This window comes from Cervus canadensis, chromosome 5, assembly GCF_019320065.1.
Source record: "Cervus canadensis isolate Bull #8, Minnesota chromosome 5, ASM1932006v1, whole genome shotgun sequence".
In the NCBI taxonomy this organism is placed as follows: domain Eukaryota; kingdom Metazoa; phylum Chordata; class Mammalia; order Artiodactyla; family Cervidae; genus Cervus; species Cervus canadensis.
Genome location: NC_057390.1, coordinates 61,528,796 through 61,549,574, shown reverse-complemented (window position 1 = coordinate 61,549,574; position 20,779 = coordinate 61,528,796). Strand labels below are relative to the sequence as shown.

Below are 20,779 nucleotides of genomic sequence, written 5' to 3'. Positions count from 1 at the left end.
GGACTGGCATCTCCTTTTGAGCATTCCCAAATTCTTCTAAGTTGGTGGTGCTTTATTAGTTCTGTGTTCCTTACCAGGACCTTCTGTCATAAAATAACTCCTACAAATGGTTACTATGGTGCCTGGCCAGGGTGGGCAGTTACAGTCAGTGTTTCCCCCAATACATTTGTTGGTTTTATTGTAACCACAGTCATAAGAGTTACCTAAGTATTTATCATCTATTTAAAACAAATGCCGATTTAAAATAAATGCTATGTACAATAGTCAATTAACAAATATTTGCTGATCTGTTCTACTGTAATTCCAAAGGACAGGAGAATTCTCCTGATCAGCTAGCCCAATGCCAAGCACACAGTCTGTGCTCAGTAACTCCTGGTTGACCAAATAAATGAATTGGCATCAGACCTTTTCATCTTTCCTAGACAGGTGAAAATAAAGTAAGAAGCTTTGAATCCCAATTCCACAGCTGTGCACATATACAGGAAAACCAAGTCTGCCATAATTAAAATGCTCATCAAGTTGTGAAAAAAGGCTGATAGACTAATTTAGACCTTCCTTGATTCCTGAATTCCTCCCTCTCTCTTCCTCATCAGTGCTTCTAGTTGGCCAGAAACTCTAAGGATATTCTTTAGACTTCAATGCCAAAGACATCCTTCCTGAGGCCATCCTTCCTGGGGGGGGGGGGGGGGGGGGGGTGGGGGTTAACTGGGGAAGCAAAGAGAAATATCATCAAGAAAATGCTGGAACTTAGTAATTTACTAGAAATTGGGTGCTTTCTAGAAATTTATAGTAATTTAATAGAAATTGAGAGCTTAGAAAGTGCTTTCATAGACTTTTCTTTCCCAATTCACATAACAATCTTATATGACAAACATCATCATCTTCATTTCACAGAGGAGACCCAGGGAAATGAAGGGCCTTGCCTAAGATCACAACGCTAAGACATAACAGAACCTGAATTGATACTGAAGTTCTGAAACCAAGGAGAGGAGTTGTTTTTTGTAAGTCGTATTTTAAAGTCGAAATATAGTATATATGACAGCTCTTAAACATTACCTAGTAAAAATGTTTTTGTCTTGCTTAGATCCCCAAATTTCCTTCCCCAAGGCAACCACTACCTATAATATCTTCAGTATTCTTAAAGAAATTTAAGTATATATATAAACATATGTAGGGCTTCCCAGGTGACTCATTGGTAAAGAATCTGCCTGCAGTGCAAGACACACAGGTTGCATCCTGGATCTGGAAGATCCCCTGGAGGAGGGCATGGCAATCTACTCCAGTATTCTTGCCTGAAGAATCACCATGGACGGAGGAGCCTGGTGGACTATAGTACATAGTGTTGCAAAGAGTTGGACATGACTGAAGCCACTGAGCAGGCACACATAAACATATGCACTGTGCACATACATGCACATGTGCACATACATACACACACAAGTAGGGACATAATACCAAGTTCTTCTGGTTTTTTTAATTTTTTAAAAAATATTTTGATTTATTTATTTGGCTATGCTGAGTCTTAGTCACAGCACACAGGATCTTCAGTCTTCGTCAAGGCATGTAGAATCTTTAGTTGTGGCATGCAAAATCTGAGTTGCAGTATGTGGGATCTAGTTCCCTGATCAGGGATAGAACCCAGGCCCCTTGCATTGGGAGCTTGGACTCTTAGACACTGGACCACCGAGGAAGTCCCTACCATGTTCTTCTAATCATAACTTTCTTCACATAACCCATAGCTTGTTGGACATATATGTAAAAGTTTCCCAACACATTTAAATCTACATTCATGAATGCTAGTCACTTCAGTCTCAATTAGAAACAAATATGAGGGCATGGCAACCCACTTCAATATTCTTGCCTAGAGAATCCCAAGGACAGAGGAGCCTGGCAGGCTACAATCCATAGGGTTGCAAAGAGACGGATGTGACTGAGCAACTAACTCTTTCACTTTTGACTTTACAAATAATAATGTGTTTCCCTTTTGGTGGGCTTTTAAATTGATTCTAGGAATTTGTCATTGCAAAAATGCTGAAATACAAATTCAAGTTCATGACAACAATCATTGATTTTCTTACAAGAAACTGGTCCTGGTAACTGGGTTGTCCCCTGGCCTTGGAATGATATAAAATACCCTTGAGGAGACTGAGGAAGGAGTTTCAGTTCTGGGACTGCCTTTCACTAGTTGTGTGACTTTTAAGCCATCCCTTGAAGTCTGACACTCCGTTTTCCCAGATGTAACATTAGAAAGTGACACAGCAGGAAGTTCTAAAGAAATAGAGCAGTATGGTGGGGGGATATTCAGTGTATTATTAGGAAACCTGGGCTCTGGTCTTAACAAGATCTGTGATAACAAATCCTCTCAAAGTAGGATCTCTGAGTCCTCCTGTCTCCTCCAGATTAGTCTACAGGGGAAAGAACAACTTCTTCCAGTCATTATGTTTGCTGGCAGTACTTTCAATGTAATGAAGACAGTGTCACCAACACTGTGGTTGTGTCATCATCCATGTCTTCCTTTTTAGATAGCCACATCTCCCCTTTACAACTCCCATGTATTGGAGAACGCTGGCATCAGGTTGGAGCTCAAGACTCAAGCCTAAATTTACTAATATAATCCCTTCCCCAGATCTCAGAACATGATGGACCAAGTTGAATCACAAAGACAGAAAGCTCTGGAAAAAAAGAGATTTCTCACTCTTTTAGGAGGCTCCCTGGAGAGGGAAACGGGTAGATCTGAGAAGCATTTGTGGTTATTTTTCAGCCACAAAGAGATGCCAGCCTTGGGGTTAACACCAGAAAGGAAGGATGGAGAGAAGGAAATTTAAGCGTGCCTTAGTGATATTCCTAAAATCACTGAAACACACCAACCCAAAGGCCTGCCTGACTTTCCTTTCCATTTGGATGAGTCAGTAAGTCCCTTTTTGGTTTAAGTCTTTGTGGATAAGTTTGAATCAGATTTTTCTCTTATACACATTTGAAGTTAAATTAAACAACAGAATTAGATATCAATACAGATACTTATATAAACAGTTTATTGATGCTTATTAAGTACAGACTGTATCTTACATACTTTATAAACATTATCCCCTTTAACATCACTGCAACTCAAAACACAGACACTACATCTGGTACATGAGAAAACAAGCTGAGAGATGGTAAGAAACTGTTCAGGTTACGCAGCTAATCAGCAGGGGAGGTGGGACTGCTTGTCTCCAAACCTTGCCTTAAATCTATACACCTCTTCTAGCCATGATGAGTAGATGCACTTACTCACTTAATCATCATGCCAAGCTACATCGTGAAGGGTGAAATCAGTCTCTGGTACCCTGCCCTGTCAGAACCTGTCCCCAGAGAGATGCTCAGGGTGCCAGGTGTCCCAAAACCAAAGGCAAAGGAACTGCTCTCACAGCAGGCCATGAGCCTACCTCCTAAGCTTCCTGTAGCCTCACATTCACTGGATCTGGGTACCATTCTCCTGTTGCTAAGTACCCACTTAAATAAATTACTTATGGATAAATATGTTTTATATGATATACTCTTCACAAGAGCATAATCGCATTTTACCAGAAACCTCTGTAATCTTCACTCAAAGGGGAGACTAATGGAGAACACTGCAGGTACCAGCTACATTAGAAGATGGGAAGATGTGACTTTCAAATAGTTCTCTTTGGGTGATGACTTTTATCACTCACAAGACTGCATCAAGCTCACATTTAATTAACTGAAAATTTGTAAGTTGATTCAAATCTGGTAAAAATCAAGAAGAAAATGGTTAACCAAAAATAAGAAATAATTACAAAGAAAATTGACAAACTATTGGAAAAAATGAAGGCTTCTTTGAAGTCTTATGTCTGATTGCTTATAAACTAACAAACATACACACCCACAGATATACAATATCAGCAATCTTTTTTTTTTCTGTTTACTGGATTAATTTGTAGAGCTCAAATTAATCATTGCTGTCCATTCCTTTGTTTTTGTTTTTCTATAGCATATATACTTTGATTAATTTCTTCCATATAACATTGTTCTCCTTATTGTATTTTGTTTATATAAATCAGAAGAAGCAAGAAAAGAAGGAAAGAAGGAAGGAAGAAAGGAAAACAAATGTTAAAAAGGGGGAAAATTTAGTTAATATCAAAAACAATTGTTTGAACAGACTTTCAGGATTAAAATAAAAACTGATGCTACATTTGTAAATTTTCTTCTGTGCCCTAATTTAGACTACAGTGCATATTTTATTAGGTTGATTACTACCAAGAAATAAGAGAATCTCACCAATAATTAATTAATTGTGCAATTAAAACCACACACCTGAATCTTCCACAAATGTTTAAATAAATCATTTTTAAGAGAATTACTATGTAGTTGCTTTCCCAGATGTTCCAAAGGCAAACAGATGTGTTAATTAGCATACTTTAGGGTTTGAACTCTACTTGTCTCTTCTTATAATTTTTCCTTTTATTCTCAACTTTAAATTCCCTGGGTTAAAAAAAGGAAAAAAAAAAAGGGCCAAAGCCAGTATTGGTACCAACAATTAGAGTCAAAAATAACAACAACAAAAAAAGTCAATACATGTTTTGAGAATCAATAATTAAAATTAAGCTACAAATAGGTTAGGGCTTCCCCTGTGGCTCAGCTGGTAAAGAATCCGCCTGCAATGCGGGAGACCTGGGTTTGATTCCTGGGTTGGAAAGATCCTCTGGAGAAAGGAAAGGCTACCCACTCCAGTAATCTGGCCTGGAGAATTCCATGGACTATATAGAGCAACTTTCACTTCACTTGTCACAAATAGGTTATGTATTATTTGCATGAGATGGGAAAATCTAGCAAAGTAAAATGTAGAATACAAACAACATAGAGGCCTTTGCCAGCTGAGCCACAAGGGAAGCCCAAGAATACTGGAGTGGGTATCCTGTCCCTTCTAGAGCAGATCTTCCCTACCCAGGGATCGAACTGGGGTCTTCTGCACTGCAGGCAGATTCTTTACCAACTGAGCTCTCAGGGAAGCCCAGAGACGTAATAGTAACAGTAAACGTGCCCGAATAGCCCAAAACAACTTTCACGTTGCATTATCTCAAATAATCCTCACGACCTCTCAGTGAGAAAAGTGCCTTTTATTATTCCCATTTGCAATTATGGAAACTAAGGAGGGGAGATTTCTCAAGTTTTCACAGCTCATGAGTTACAAAACTAGGTAAAACTGGATCCCCAAACCTCCAGATCCCATGCATGCTCTTTCCACTGTATAGTCCTTTCTTCCAGCAAGTAAAGATTTTGACAAGTTGGAAAGGAGCTGAAGAAAGAGATGTCAAGGAAGACAGCAGGGAACATTGATATAAAGTGGAAAGAGTCTATGAGAAAGAATTTGAGGGACCTATGGAAACCCAGTGAACATGTATTTAGAGTCACACGGGAAGGATGAAAAGCTATGAAGCTTTGAAATAAAGATTTATTTTCTGGTGAAACAAAGTGAAACTGCCCTACTTTAGCAAAGTGTATTTGGTGGCAGGATGGGTTGAAGGCCAGTCTGGCAGAAGGAACTTTGCTGGCAAGGTTGTAAAGAGCCCTAATGCTTTGGGGAGGGGGTGGGGGGTGGGGAGATGGTAGGAGGCCACTCGCTGACTTACAGCCAGGCAGGAAGGGCTGTTTCCCTCCAATATCATTTCTCCAAGAGGAAAAATGGTAATGTGGTTGCTGTCAGAAGTTGCATGACTATTAACGAGAAAACAATCTACATGAAAGTCCTGTGGCCTCAAATCCATCACTTCACCTTTTTAATTAAGCTCACAGACCCATCCCCAAAACACCTTAAGAAAGAGAAGAAGCATACTCAATCAGAAAAATAAAGCAAGGTGGCTCAATAATGAAGAATCTGCCTGCAATGCAGGAGACCCAGGTTTGATCCCTGGATCAGGAAGATCCCTTGGAGAAGGAAATGGCAACTCACTCCAGTATTCTTGCCTGGAGAATTCCGTGGACAAAGGAGCCTGGTGGGCTACAGTCCATGGGGTGGCAAAGAGTTGGACACAACTGCGTGACTAACACTTTCACTTTCAGCTAGACAACCTTATACCAGGATTGCAAGACAGTAAGGGAGGGTTAACAGACTAAGAAATCACCCACCCTACTCCTCTAGGACTCTAGGACTTCTTTTCCAAGAAGACGTGGATCCAAAAATCTAACTCCACATTTGCTTACGCACTGAGAAAATACTCAAAGTATGACACCTATCTTACACTTCAAAAGAACAAAGAAGTCAGTGAGAAATCCAATAAGATCTAGAGGGGAAAATTCACACTGAAAGGACAAATGCTTTCAAACATGTATAGAGACTCTTTTTGCTACTTTCTTCATCCATGTAACTCACCTCCCCATGAAAGAAAAATAGTCAACTATGACAGACATGGTGCTCATCATGAAAACATTGAACTCAACGGTCCAGTGATCTGGCCAAAGTTATGTAGGAATTAATGGTCAAAGCAAATGTTAGAGAAACAGTCCCAGGTGTTCTGGTTCCTTTACCCAGGACTGCAGCCATTAGCACACTCTGTCTGCAAGAGGAATTAAGCGCCCACTTACCAAAATGGAAACTCCAGGTGCACCACCCCCACCCTGCCACCCCCAGCCAAGAGCAGCGGTTCACACAGTTTCACATTTTGTTTTCACTTTCAGTGCATCTGTCAACTTTTCCTGGGAGGGGTCATTCAGAAGTCCTAAACCTGATTTATGAATTATTTTAATTAAACTACCCATTTGCTAATGTCTGTGAACTTCCTTGCCTAGTGGCATGACCCTTGGCAGGAATCATCTATAAAACTGCCTCTCATTTTGCAGGGTAGGTAACTCTTTGGTTTAGAGGCAGCAATTTCCAAATGCTCCCATTTGGGGCCAAGTTATCACTAGGCCAACTGTGAATTCCAGTCTAGAACATCACACAATCAATGTTTTTGGGGTGCTCAGAAACTGGTAATGTCACTGAGAGAGGGAACCAACGACAAACTTCTATGGAAGAGATCATGAATAAGTATCAGGCTTCGTTTAAAAAAAAATCATCCTGTTAGAACATAAACACCAATAGAGTGAGCCTTGGAATTCTTTCAGAACAGAAGGATAAAGAAAACCAGATAGTTGTAGTGCTTTCCCTACTATGAATAGCTATGATATTGCTGCTGCAGAATAAGGGAAGTATTTACAATATAGACAAGGAGAGGAAGATCTAAGGCATTTGGCAGACATTGATAACAGTGATTTGAAAAAGTGGGGGAAAGCCCTGGAACGTTTAAACAGAATTACAAAGGATTTTGTCAGATTCAGACGGAGAGAAAAGTCCATAGTTGGAGATGAAGTTGAGGTTCTGCTCAGAGGGAGCAGAGCAACGCTGATGCCCAGCCGCGAGGCTGCCTCTCCTCCGACGCCTTTTGTCAGGCCTTTGAGGACTCAAGGGCGGTCTGATTTACTTGGCGCCAAAATATATATGTTGCTTAGAGATAGTCTCAAATGTGTAGCAAATGTGGAAGGCGGGAGGCAGTTAACCGACCCTGGGAGAATTGAATGCAGACCTCTGAGAACAAACCTAACTGACTTGGGCCCAATAAGGGAGAGGAGAAAAATGGGTGCTTAACTCTCCTTCAACCTGGGTGGGTTGCACCAAGGTTAGGTTAGGTTAGGTTGTACAGTTACAGAGGCCCCCCGAGTTCCAAAGGGCCCGGGGCTAGGTTCAACACTCTACGGTCGCCATCTTGAAATCTGTAATAATTTTCCAGCATAGAGCCTCACATCTTTGTTTCGCTCTGAGCCCGGCGAATCACGTAGCCCACCCTCCTCTCATAACAGAGCAGCCTATGGTGTCTAGGCCGCAGGACCACACACAAAGTTGAGGACTTCTGACTCCTGACCTACCAGCAGGCACAAAGAAATATGGAGAAAGTCAAAGTTGAGAATTTTATGGACCAAGTGAGAAATTTGATGAGATGGAATAATTTTTCCTTCTTGGTTGTAGCTTGACCAAGGATTTATCTTATTATGTTCTTTACTGGCATTACATCTTTCTTAGAGTCATGCAAACTATGGTTCGTTACAGACAGGATTGTAATCCACGGGCCAACAAGAGGAAAAATGCCCCCTCAGCTCAGTCCTATTCAATATGCATTAACCACGCTGGATGGGAATCTTTGTTAGGCCCTATGGTGACTGTTTTAGAAGAGACAGAACTGGTTCATAGAGTTGGAGAAAGAACAGCACTGAACTGGTTGACTACCAGGGCAGGGTGAGTAATATTCAAGGAACTCTTTGAATAAAAGTTGGTCTGGAGACACTGAGGAATAGATCACTGCTGGATTAAAGTAGATCCTATTTTCTCCAGATCCTCCCCCTCTGCAACCTTGCTGCAGTGTCCTCACAAAAGAGCACACTGCTACTGTAAACCAGAAGGGCCATACAAAAATATTACATTTCAATAAATAAGTAACATAATTAAGAGTAATCTTTTCCATATCCCACACTCAACACTAAAATTAAACAAACCCGCCTGTATTCCAGAGACAATAACTGAAGGGGAGGGGGCTAACGAAACAGATGAAAACAATATAAAGACATGCAAAACTGCTATTAGCTTGGAATAGATAAAAGAATTTCTAAATTATAGCTTTTGGTAATGTTTAAGTGGAGAGTCTAGCAATCTGGGTGCAAATTGTACTTGGGGACATTTGCTCTTTGTAAAAGAAAATAGATTAAGGGGGAAAAAATAGAGTTGCTAAGCCCACCACCAGAAAACAAATCTTCAGAAGAGGCCTCCAGAGCTTTGAAACAATGCATAAACTCCATCACCACAAGGCTTCAAAGTTAGGACACCAAGCATAGGCCTGCCTGCTGATTTTTAGAACTGAAAGGGGACCTAGAAATCATTCAGTTTATAAACTTTTTTTCTGGTAGGAGAGGTCTTTGGTGGGAGAGTCTCTTCTACTAAAGTCCTCAATGCACAAAGGAGGTAACAGGAAGAAAGGATGCCTCTGTGGTCAGCGCCATCTTGAACCCAGAGTGGACATCATCTGACCAATTCTCCTGCAGATGCCCCAGAGGAAATGTGACTTGCCCCAGGTCATACAGCCTAGCAGAAGTGGGTCTGGGTCCTCAGCCCGGGCACCCTGAGTGCCCAGTCTGGGCCCTCTCTACTCTGTGGGTTCAAAGTGAAGATTTTCCAGGAATTCGGGTCTAGAAACTGATGAAGGCAATCCTGAGAAATTATCTCTGCCCTGTTCACTGAGTCATTGCCATTAAGAGTTCAGAAGTCTCTGAACAAGGTCTTTCGTGTTGTCACTCCTACCCCCAAATACCACACACACACACACAAATGTGCGCACATTCACTGTGTTTTAATGTAACCAGAGCCTTTCTTTACTGAGGAAATACTCCACAAAAATGTGATATTCATCTAATTTTGAAAAACCCCCAAAATAGACTCCTCCAGATTTGTGAGGAGCTGAAGTGCTATAACCAGTAGTTCTCAAACTGGAGTGTGCTTCAAAACCCCTGAAAGTTTTTTCAACAGATTGCTGGGCCCTTTCCCCAGAGATTCTGGGGTGGAGTTTGAGAATGTACATGTCTGACAAGTTCCCAAGTGATGCTTGATTTGTGAGTCCAGGGACCACACTTGGATACACCATGGCTGAAAACTCTGTTGGAGGGAATTTTGGCCCCAGCAGGCATGCTACAAGACTGAACACCCCTTCCAGAGAGATGACATCTGTTACCTCAGTGCTGTTTTAGAGTGCGCTGGAGTTGTATTCAACAGGAAACATCAAGGGCAAGGCTCGCTAATACCCTCAGCTTCTTAGGATACTTTCTTGCCCTGCAAGATGATCTGACCAAGGGATGGGTGTCAGATCTCTAAAAGCACTCCTCTGGTCTTCACTGAGTGCAAATTTAACCAGTGGGGCAGGACAGGTTGGCTGTGTCAACAGTGGCAAAACCAAGAATGTTGACAGGATCATTCAAGGAGAAAAGAGGAGGGCATGGAGCCATGCTCAAGGGAAAGGGGATGAAATTGGCTTGAGATTTCCAGATCAGCTATTTCCATGGTCTTAAATCTCAGGTTCAATCCCATGTTTCTTGCCAGGTAGGAGGTGGTAAAATGTTCACTGAAGAAGGAAAACGAAAAGCAAAACCTTCTAGAATTGGTAAAGCTGGTGTTCATTAACATTTAAAGAGGTAGTACTTTTTATATTCCAATAAGTCTTTTATTCTTTTGGATAAATTTAACAGACAAATTTCTCCTTCCAATTGTACTTTCTGTGAAAACAATACAATTGATTTCAGAGAAACGTTATTTCCAAATTAGGTTATTTTTTCATTTGTGTTTTAATTTCTTGCTTAGTTCTCATCAGAAATCCTGTGAGCTATGCATTTTAATTTATAATTAAATAACCAAGTAATAATAGAACATTACTAAGATGCTGGTCATAAAAGGGAGTACTTTAAAAGAAATATGTAAGGACAAAACATGGTGAAGAAAATAGAGAAATACAGGTTAATTTTAAGTTGAAATTTGGTTCTTAATTTGCCATTATTACAGTTTCAGCTCAGTTCCATAATAATTGCCCAGCTATGTGCTAGTAATTTAATAGACATGAAAGAACCTCACAAATTTTTAAATGTGGGGAAAAGTGCATTATAATTATTTAACATAAGATAATGTCACTACCCTTAAAATAGTTTGAAGTACCCCTAGCAGCTAGCCATCTGATTCAATTTTTTCATAACCGAGCGTCTTTTCTATAGCAGCACTGACCACAGCCAGCAGACACTATGTCAACCATTTCAAATGTTCAGGCATCTCAGATAATCCACACTGATGGCACACATTGAATAAACCCAGTCCTATGAGAACCATCTAAAACTTAAATGTGGCTTTCATAGCCATGACGCTAACCTTTCAGCTACACATTCAACAATACCAGTTGTATTATCAGGGTTCTCCAGAGAAAGAGAACTAGAAGGAGAATACACACACACACACACACACACACACACTCTCTCTCTCACACATACGTGTACACACACAGACACAAAAGTGAGCAAGAGAGAGAGATTGAGAGAAGGAATGAAGTGAAGTGAAGTGAAGTCACTCAGTCGTGTCCGACTCTTTGCGACCCCATGGACTGTAGCCTACCAGGCTTCTCCATCCATGGGATTTCCCAGGCAAGAATACTGGAGAGGGTTGCCATTTCCTTCTCCAAGGAATAGGTTCATGCAATTGCGGGGACTGGAAAGACTGCAGTCTGCGAGGCAGGCTGCAAGTTCAGGTAAGAGCTGATGTTGCAGTTTTGAGGTGAATTTCTCGTTCGGGTAACCTCAGTCTTTGCTGTTAAGGCCTTCAACTGGATGGATGAGGCCCACCCATATTCTGGAGCATAATTGACTTTACTCAGAATTGACATGTACACACTGCTGTATTAAAATGGATAATCAACAAGGACCTACTGTATAGCACAGGGAACTCTGTTCAATATTATGTAACAACCTAATTGGGAAAAGAATTTGAAAAAGAATAGATACATCTATAGGTATAACTAAATCACTTTGTTGTACAACTGAAACTAGCCCAACACTGTTAATCAACTATATATACTCCAGTATAAAATAAAAAGTTAAAAAAATTAAAAATAAATAAATTTTAATCACATCTAAAAAACACCTTCACAGCAGCATCTAGACAGGTAATTGACCAAATAACTGGGCACCACCATCCCGTCAAAGTGATGCATAAAATTAACCATTGCATCCTCTCTCCCTTTGGTGTCATTGATATGTCAGTTAACATTCCAGCCACTGCTAGGGACAAGGACTTCATTCCCTGGCTTTATGCTTGAGATTTAGAGTCACACTGGCTGCTGGCCTGATTGTTGAATCCAGGAGACAGTCAGTGAGTGTGCCTGGCTGAGTCCACACAGAGCTGGTAGCAGACCCACTTGCCTGCAGAGTCTGACTTCTGAACTCTTAATAGCAATGACTCAGTGAACAGGGCAGAGATAATTTCTCAGGATTGCCTTCATCAGCTTCTAGACCTGAATTCCAGCATGCAGGATTCCAGGAATTCCAAGCATGCATGCCCCTCCTTTACTGCTTTACCTTTAGGGTCACCCCATCAGTGCTGTCTCTTCCAAGCTGTGTGACATCAGTCTCCATTTTGGCTTCAGTCTCCTGGTTCACAAAATGGGGCTAATATTACCTACATCATAGAGATGCTGTGGGGTTTAATAAATGTGGTTATGAATTTAAAGCATCTGATGAAAATATCCAATTGATAGCAGGTGCTCAATGCAGTTTCAAAATTTTTGAAAATTTTTAAGCAGTTTCTATCACAGTCTTGGCTCATTTGGGGTCACTTCTAGACAAGTTTTCCTCCCACAGTTTGTGTTAGTTTAATGAACTGTTAGCCCCAAGAGCAGAATTTTACACCTCATCAGTTTAAAGATAAATCATTTGGGCATATTACCTGTTGAAGAAATCATTCTCAGGTTCATTGGCCTCTGCATCTTACTTCCCACCCTTTCTAAGTTTTACAAATCATCACCTTAGGTCTGCCCTCTCCAAATTCTTTGGGAGCAGTTTTCCATCAGCTATGCCTACCTAATTCTAATTCCCAGGTTTATGGTGTCTCTAATTATTCACAAGGAAGAGCTTGTCAAATCCGGCTTCAAATGTTTAGTGACCTTGTTGCCATGAGCAGACTCTGGGCTGGTGCAGGACTTGCCAAAATGCAAGACTTGCCTGTCTTCAGAAGCTTCCACCAGTGGGCAACAGGAACGCCACAAAGCAAGTATAATGCAGCATGAACAGTGCAGCACGGGGAAGCAAGGAGGATCAGATGGCACAGAGCAGAGATATCCTATCCTCTTCTGAGGTTCAGGAAGGTTCCCCAGGGGACAGAATGCCTGAGTTTAATGTATAGGAGGAGAAGGATTTAGCCAAGCAGGGAATGCAAAGAAGCTTGTTAACTTCAGAGGAAAGAATCCATTCAAAGGCAAGGGAGGGGGAAGAGATAAGATGGCTAAGGAGGTGTCCAGCTTGTTAGGGCCAGATCCCAGGGTACCCGTGGGGCAGTGGACTGCACAGGCCCACATGAAGGATATGAATGCCATGCACATACTGCTCCATCACACGGCACACCAAGAAGAGCAATGGAAAGAGTTTACACAGGGAAGTAACTGGATCCAAATGGCATTTCGGAAGATGACTAGAGCCTTGCATGGAATGAGAGAAATATTTCTTTTCAAGAAGATTTTCAGTGCCACAACTTAAGGCAAAGAAATCCGGTAGAAAATCCATGACAGAAGATTTCTTTACTCAAGGGCTAGATTTTAAAGATGCTACAATTGGGAGGAGAGGTTACAACATTCTCACAGTGAAACAAGAAAAAGGAGTCATAGATTTAAGATTGAGTGGGACCTTACAAGGCCACCTGGACCGCGTTCCTGTTTGGATATAGCCATGGTTGTTGGGCTGGCATAATGGTGCCAAGACAGCTGAGGCTTGGGAATTGGCGTGACTGGCCCACGGGATAGAATCACAGGTTGAAGGCCAGGACGTTGGTTTGTGCTGTGCCTGGAGACCTCTGTCTACCGCAGACCTTTGCCAGGACAACATGGCAAGTGGAAGAGAAACAGAACTGACAACTGGCTTCTTCCTTCAGATCTGCCAGAAGGGAACAGAGCTGTATTCAGTTTCTTGATGCACAGTCATGTCAATATGATCCTTACACTGGGAATTTTTGTTTTGTTCTCCTTTTTGGAGAGTGATAGCCACGTGGGATACTCCATCATAGGCGCTCTGGGACAGAAATGTTTCAAGAGGTTTATTTCAGGAAGAGAAGCATTTGCAAAGGTGCTCTTATTTTCTTATAGATTTCTAAAATTCATCAGGTCTTCTCTAGTGCTCTTGCTAATTCTAGAGTGTCAGGAAATTAAAACAAACAAACAAACACTAATTTCCAGAGGAATTAGCCTTGAGTCATTTTCCGGAGCTAACCTAGCCCTATTAAGGGGTCAAAGTGAGTCAGATCTGGCCAAGAGAAGAGCAAGGGAGGCATTTTTGGAGGGGAAGAGGAAAGGAACCATCTAAGCTAAGAATAAATATGAAAGACTGAAGCTGCAGAGATGGACGAGGGTGTTCTCTTGTCAAAACGAAGATAAGACCATTCCTAACAATAGGCAGGTGCTTTGTTTCACTGTTCAATAATCACAGTTAATATTTATTTAGTTCTTATTCTGTATGCAGCACATGCATTAACTTATGGGAGTCTCACAGAAATTCAAAGAGACAGATACTATTATTGTCCCCATTTTACAGGTGAGAAAACTGAGTTGTAAAGAGATGGAGCAATCTGTCTACCATCACAAAACAAGAAATTAAACCCAGGGAATTGGGCTTTTAACCTGATACTGAGAAGAGTTGCATTTAGCTGTAGTTCATTCTTGTTTTCTTAATTTATAATTTATATGTATAGTAATATATAATTTATAATTATATAATAGATAATATATAATTTATATGTAAATTATATAATTTATAACAAATAATAAATTCATTATTTTTATTCATTAAAATATTAATTTTATTAGTAGTTGCAAACAGGATTTTAAGATCATTTGTTCTGAGTTGAAAACCCATGCCTTGGCCTTAATTCACATCTGGGGGAATTTTAATTCTTTGGTTGTGCTTCTTTGTGGCCCATATTATTTTCAAAAGTATAATTGGAAAATATAAAAATAATTATGAATACTGGCTTCTAGATTAAACATCTGTTTAACTTGGGCAAACAGATCAAATTAAGGCTGAATCTCTTTCTTATGAAAATTTTACTTCTTTTATATGTAAGAGTTTGTTTTTATTCTTGTTGAACTCCAGGATTTAGAAGTAGACATATTTATTTAGTTTGGCCCAGATCTAGTATGTGTTTCTTGGTCTATTCTTTTTAGTTTATTGTATCTCTTAATCTTCTACACATGCAACCAGAGACCTCAGTGATGAGGGCACTGGAAAAATCTAAACAAACAATAAATTCTGGCTACATGATTCCCTATAAATGGAGTGCTTAAAAAATAATGATTGGAAACGTGATGTTGAAGTGATCAGATCTTTATGAAGTCACCAAATTATAAATTTCCAATGCTTGCCATAACTGGTAATATTTTTTCTTATTTCCTGAAGTATTTGTGATCAGTATTTTGTACATGATAAAAACAAAATAGTTCCTTGTTTTAAGAAGTAAATGTGATTCCGTCTTAGATGGTTCAAATAAACCTAGAGGCCGTGATGATTTACTGTGCATTCTGAAGATTCAGTTACAAGCCTGTTCTTCTTGGTTGCCCCATTGGAGTTCAGAAAACTACATCAGTCTCTTTCCTTGGCACTGACTGGACACCCTCACAGGAAGTGTCTCTGAATTTCCACCTGGCACAGACCTTGGGTACTCAGGGGACACCTGGTGTCCATCCTCAGTGGGCCCTGGTACTGGGAACAGCACCCCAATTGTCAGTAGTCTCACCTGGGATAGAACTTTAACTGATTTTCCTGATCCTGGCTCTCCTCTTTTTCTTGTGTAGTCTGAACAATTTAGTCATTCCTTGAGTGATTATTAAGCACCTACTCTGCTTTAAGGGTTGAGGAAAGGATGGGAAGTTAGAAAGACAGCCACTGTCCTCAGAGAGCTGATGGTCTGAAAGGGAAGACACAATAGCAATAAAGCATGAAGATAGAAACACAGTGTACACTGGAAATGCATAAAGAATATAAATAACATAATAAGTACACTAAAACAGGGGTCCCCACCGGGAACCGGGCTGCATAGCAGACGGTGAGTGATGGGCAAGCAATCACAGCTTCATCTGTATTCACAGTTGCTGTCCATCATTCATATTTCCACCTGAACTCTGCCTCCTTGCAGATCAGTGGCAGCATTAATTCTCATAGGAGGAAACTCTACCGTGCCTGAATCTTCTGGAAACCAACGGCACGCCACCCTCGCTCCACGGAAAAATTGTCTTTCACGAAACCCATCCCCAGTGCCAAAAAGACCAAGATGATTTAGAAGGAAGGCAACCAAACTGAAGCAGCATCCAGAACCTTTACGGATGCTCTGCTGTTGACATCTGCTTGGTAAGGTGGCTTTTTCCAATTTGAAGATAGAATTTTGTGGTCCTCAATTCTCTGTAATGCTAAAAGTAAATCAATAATAATTTCCCCAGATGTTAAATATATTTTCCTAATAATAAAAGCAGTAACACAAGTTTGTTAGAAAGAACTTACATAGCACAGAAAAAGTTTATTAAAGGAAACAAACAGTCCATAATCCAACTGAGAGATGGCAACTTTGACTCTTTAAGTCCCTGTAGAGTTGGTTTTATACTGACTGTAGGCTGCAAAAGAGATGCAAACGAGACAGAAAGAGAAGGGATGCCACAAACAGAGAAGTGAAAGTGAAAGTTGCTCAATAGTGTCCGACTCTTTGGGAGAGAATTCTCCAGGCAAGAATACTGGAATGGGTAGCCTTTCCTTTATTCAGGGAATCTTCCAGAACCAGGAATTGAACCAGGGTCGCCTGCATTGTAGGCAGATTCTTTACCAATTGAGTTATTAAGGAATTCCAAACAGAAGCAAGTTTTTTGTTACCTGTTCCATCAGTTTGACTTCCCTGGTGGTTCAGTGATAAAGAATTCACCTGCCAGTGCAGGAGAGGCAATTTCAATCCCTGGGTTGAGAAGATCCCCTTGAGAAGGATTCCCTGTATTCTTACCTGGGAAATCCCATAGATGGAAGGAGCCTGGCCGGCTACAGTCCATGGGATCGTAAAGAGTCAGACACGACTTAGCGATTAAACAACAACAATCACTTTTACGGTATTCTGTTGGCCATTACAGGACGACCACATGAGAATAAGAATACAAAAAGAAGGAAGTGATTCAGATTTTACATTGAGACCATAAAATCTTGCAGACTGTCTATGACAGAGTAATTTTTATGAAGATCCAAAATATATTTGTAAAAATCATGTCAGAAAACCCTTCATGAGCTGCTACTTAGAAGAAAGTTTACACATCTAGTAAATTTGAATGGGCTGCCCTGGTAGCTCAGCTGATAAAGAATCTGCCTGCAACACAGGAAACCCTGGTTCAATTCCTGGGTTGGGAACATCCCCTGGAGGAGGGCATGGCAGCCCACTCCAGCATTCTTGCCTGGAGAATCCTCATGGACAGAAGAGTCTGGCGGGCTACAGTCCATGCTGTCACAAAGAGTTTGACAGCGACTAAGCACAGCACAGTCAATTTGAATATTCACATGTCCTACAATTTCATCCCTGAGTTTAATTCCCTAGTGAAAGTCTTTCAGTCATTCACATGTGCACCAAAGCACATGGAGTGAGAATGTTCCATGCAGCAGTGTTTGTAATAGAAAGCAATCAGTAACAGTCCAGATGCCCATCAATATAAAAAATAATAAAATTAATTGTGAGGTGCTGGTATAATAAAATGCTATATAGCAGTGAACCTGATGGAATGAGAGCTACACATCAGTCCAGCTGCATCCATTGAATGAAGAAAGCAGGGCACAGATTTGATATGTTTCATAGAAATTTAAGAAGCACATCATATACTAAAACATTATGATACTTTCAACAAGAAAACAGGAATTAACAGATATGAAGCTGTCACTATGCAACAGGCACTATAATAAGCATGTCGAGTTGTTTTCATTTAATTCTTACAACAGGTAAAGTGTTAAAGTTAGGCTTTTTCCCCCTTCATTTGCCAGATGAGAAGGCTTGAACTTAGGACATATGGCTACCTATGACTGATGTTCCTGTATGGCAGAAGCCATCACAATACTGTAAAGTAATTATCTTTCAATTTAAAATAAAATTTTTTTAAAAAATCATTCTCCCAAGGTCACATGACCAGCATGTCATAGAGCTAGGATTTTAACCCAGGCAGCACAATTCTGGAGCCAGCTGCCCTAACTGCTAAATTAAAATTTGTTTTCCCCTAGATTTAGCTCTATGTGTCATGTGATAAAATGAAATGCTAAATTGCTGGAGTGCTGGAACGATGTCTTAATGGATAACTACTCCTGGCATAGGTGAATGAGCCAACTCATCATCTCTCCAAGCTCTCCCTTCTTTCTGCACTATGCTCTGATGATGAAATCACCCTCACTTTTCTACCAGAATTTCAGGCACCTCTCCTGTAAACACCAACTGGGTAACATATTTAACATTTTTATTGAGCATTTACTGTAAGTCAGGCATTTATTTAAGTATGTGGAAGCACTAACTCATTGAATATTCATAGTACCCTCTGTGGTAGATGTTACTATGATGCCCACTTTCCAGATAAGAGGACAGACTTTGGGAAAACTGTTGCCAGCAATTAGACCACTTGTAGGTGGCAGCACCAGGATTTAAACCCAGGCCTTCCAGCTCCCAAGCCTATGGTTGTGTCCTTATCTATATGCTGCCTCACATAAAATATTATACCTAGAGTAAGGGCAGATAAGCAAAAACTGGCTAGTGAGCTATATCAAACATAGAGACCTCACTGATATTCTAAAGAATTTCCATTTTCTTAAGGTGCCAAAAAAGTGTACTGTTTAACATGTGTACTAGGAAAAACCAGGATGGCTTCATCTTGGAGACTGTAAGAACAATACAGTTGCACTAGAGCTTTTCATTGAAGTATAGTTCATTTATAACGTGTTAGTTTCAGATTTATAATAAAGTGGTTCAGTTATATGTATATACATATATATGTAGCTTTTTCAGGTTCTTTTTCCCTTATAGGTTATTATAAGATATTGAATATATATATATTATAAGATATTGAATATATATATATATATAAGGTATTGAATATAGTCCCCTGTGCTACGCAGTAGGTCCTTATTGTTTATCTGTTTTATATAACACAGTTTGTATCTGTTAATCCCAAGCTCCTAAATTCTCTTGAGTTTTTAGTTTAATTTTGTCACAAGTTCACTGTCTCATTTGAAGCTAACAAGACTTAATTCAATTAACAGCATTGCAGGCATTTGATTCACATTTACCTTAAGTCATTTTTAGGGTGAGGAATGCCATTTTATAAATTAATCAAAATTTGGGGAGGAGTCCCACTATATGTGAGACTCTAGAACAAAAGATACAGAGTTGAAAAATATACTGTCTCTGCCCACAGGCGTTCACAGCCAAGTGGTTACAGCGTTATGATGACAGTGCCTGTCATTCAACTATTCAGCATGTTAGATTCTGAAACAGGAGAAATACACTCTACATGAGACTAACTCAATGTGTACTGCCCTAAAAAATAGGTGACTTTTGAACCGAGATACACAAGATCAGTGCCCATTACTAGGCAGACATGGAAAGGAAAGGCATTGCTGGTAGGGGGGCATGGCATGGTCAGAAGTCTGGAGGCTCAAGAGCAAATCATATGTATAATTTTTTGCCACCAGAGTGCAGATTGCTTAGGGGGATGTGATGGAAAATGATCCTAGAAAGGCTAGTTGGCAGGAGATTACAAAGACTTTGCCTGACTCCATAGTTAAGCTTGAGGGCAACAGGGAGGCAAAGACTTTTACACAGGAGGGTATCATAGGTTTTATTTTATAATGCTAACTTTGGTGAAGCGAGGAGGCTGGATGACAGGAAGGAGAGAAACCAGCCTGAATGCTGTTGTAACAGTTAGGTGAAGCAATACCAGGGGTCTGAACTAGGCTGCTTTATGAAATAAGTAGTATTTTGGGACCCATTTTACAGATGAGAAGATCAAGGTACAGGGGAGTAAAGTATGTTGTACAATGCTGTGTGCATGCGTGTTAAGTCACTTAAGTCATGTCTGACTCTGTGCGACCCCATGGACTGTAGCCCACCGGTCTCCTCTATCCATGGAATTTCCCAGCAAGAATACTGGAGTGGGTTGCCATTTCCCTCTCCAATGCAATGCTGCACTTCTGGTAAACAGAGGAGCCAGATGCAGACCCAGGGAGTGAGACAGTAATGCCCCCTGCACATGCCACGGTTCTGCCAAGCCAGCTGATGGTCACGGCAGGTGAGAAGGGAATGAACTGAGGCAGCAAGAGAGAGCCTTGAGCCTGAACTACAGACTGGAGCAGACGGTGGTGCTCCCAGGAAATATCACATGGATCACAAAGAAGCAGGTTGGGCGAGAAATCAATGAATTCAGTCTCAGATATGGACTGCAGGAGTTCTGTGATAGCCAGGCCATGACACCAGAGGGCTGTTGAAAAGGTCAGGCCTAGGCTTCAGGAGAGGTGTGGACAGAGAAAATCAACCCAGACACAGAATACCCTGCTGAATCGACACGGTTCCACCCCAGACCCACATCCTGAAGAGGAGAACCTGAGGCCATAAGAGGCAGTTCAGACCCGAGGACTCTGGGGTCACACTCACGTTTGAATTCTAAGCTTAAATCTTTGTTCTGGGAAAATATGCCTTCACTTCTCCAACCAGAGGTTTTCATTCATAAATGGAGATTACAATACTTCATTTGCCATATTATTATAAGGGTTATCCTCCAATTAAAAATAAAAAGTTTAAAAAAAAACTACCCATCAAGAAGGAAAAAAAAAAAAGATTAATATGTATCTAAAGTACCTGACAGGTTGCTTTCCAAAAGTAAGTGCTCAATTAGTGGTAATCATTATTATGATTGTTTCCATGTAAGGATTTGTCTAAAGTAAGGCTAGAATGTAGCGAACAGTCTGGGCA

At 40.6% G+C, this 20,779-nt stretch overlaps 1 protein-coding gene across 3 annotated transcripts in view; it reads right to left on the bottom strand.

Annotated features, from left to right (window-relative positions):
• LOC122441849 overlaps window positions 1-20,779 on the bottom strand; it is a 231,215-nt gene that overhangs the window by 104,395 nt on the left and 106,041 nt on the right. The window lies entirely within an intron of this gene.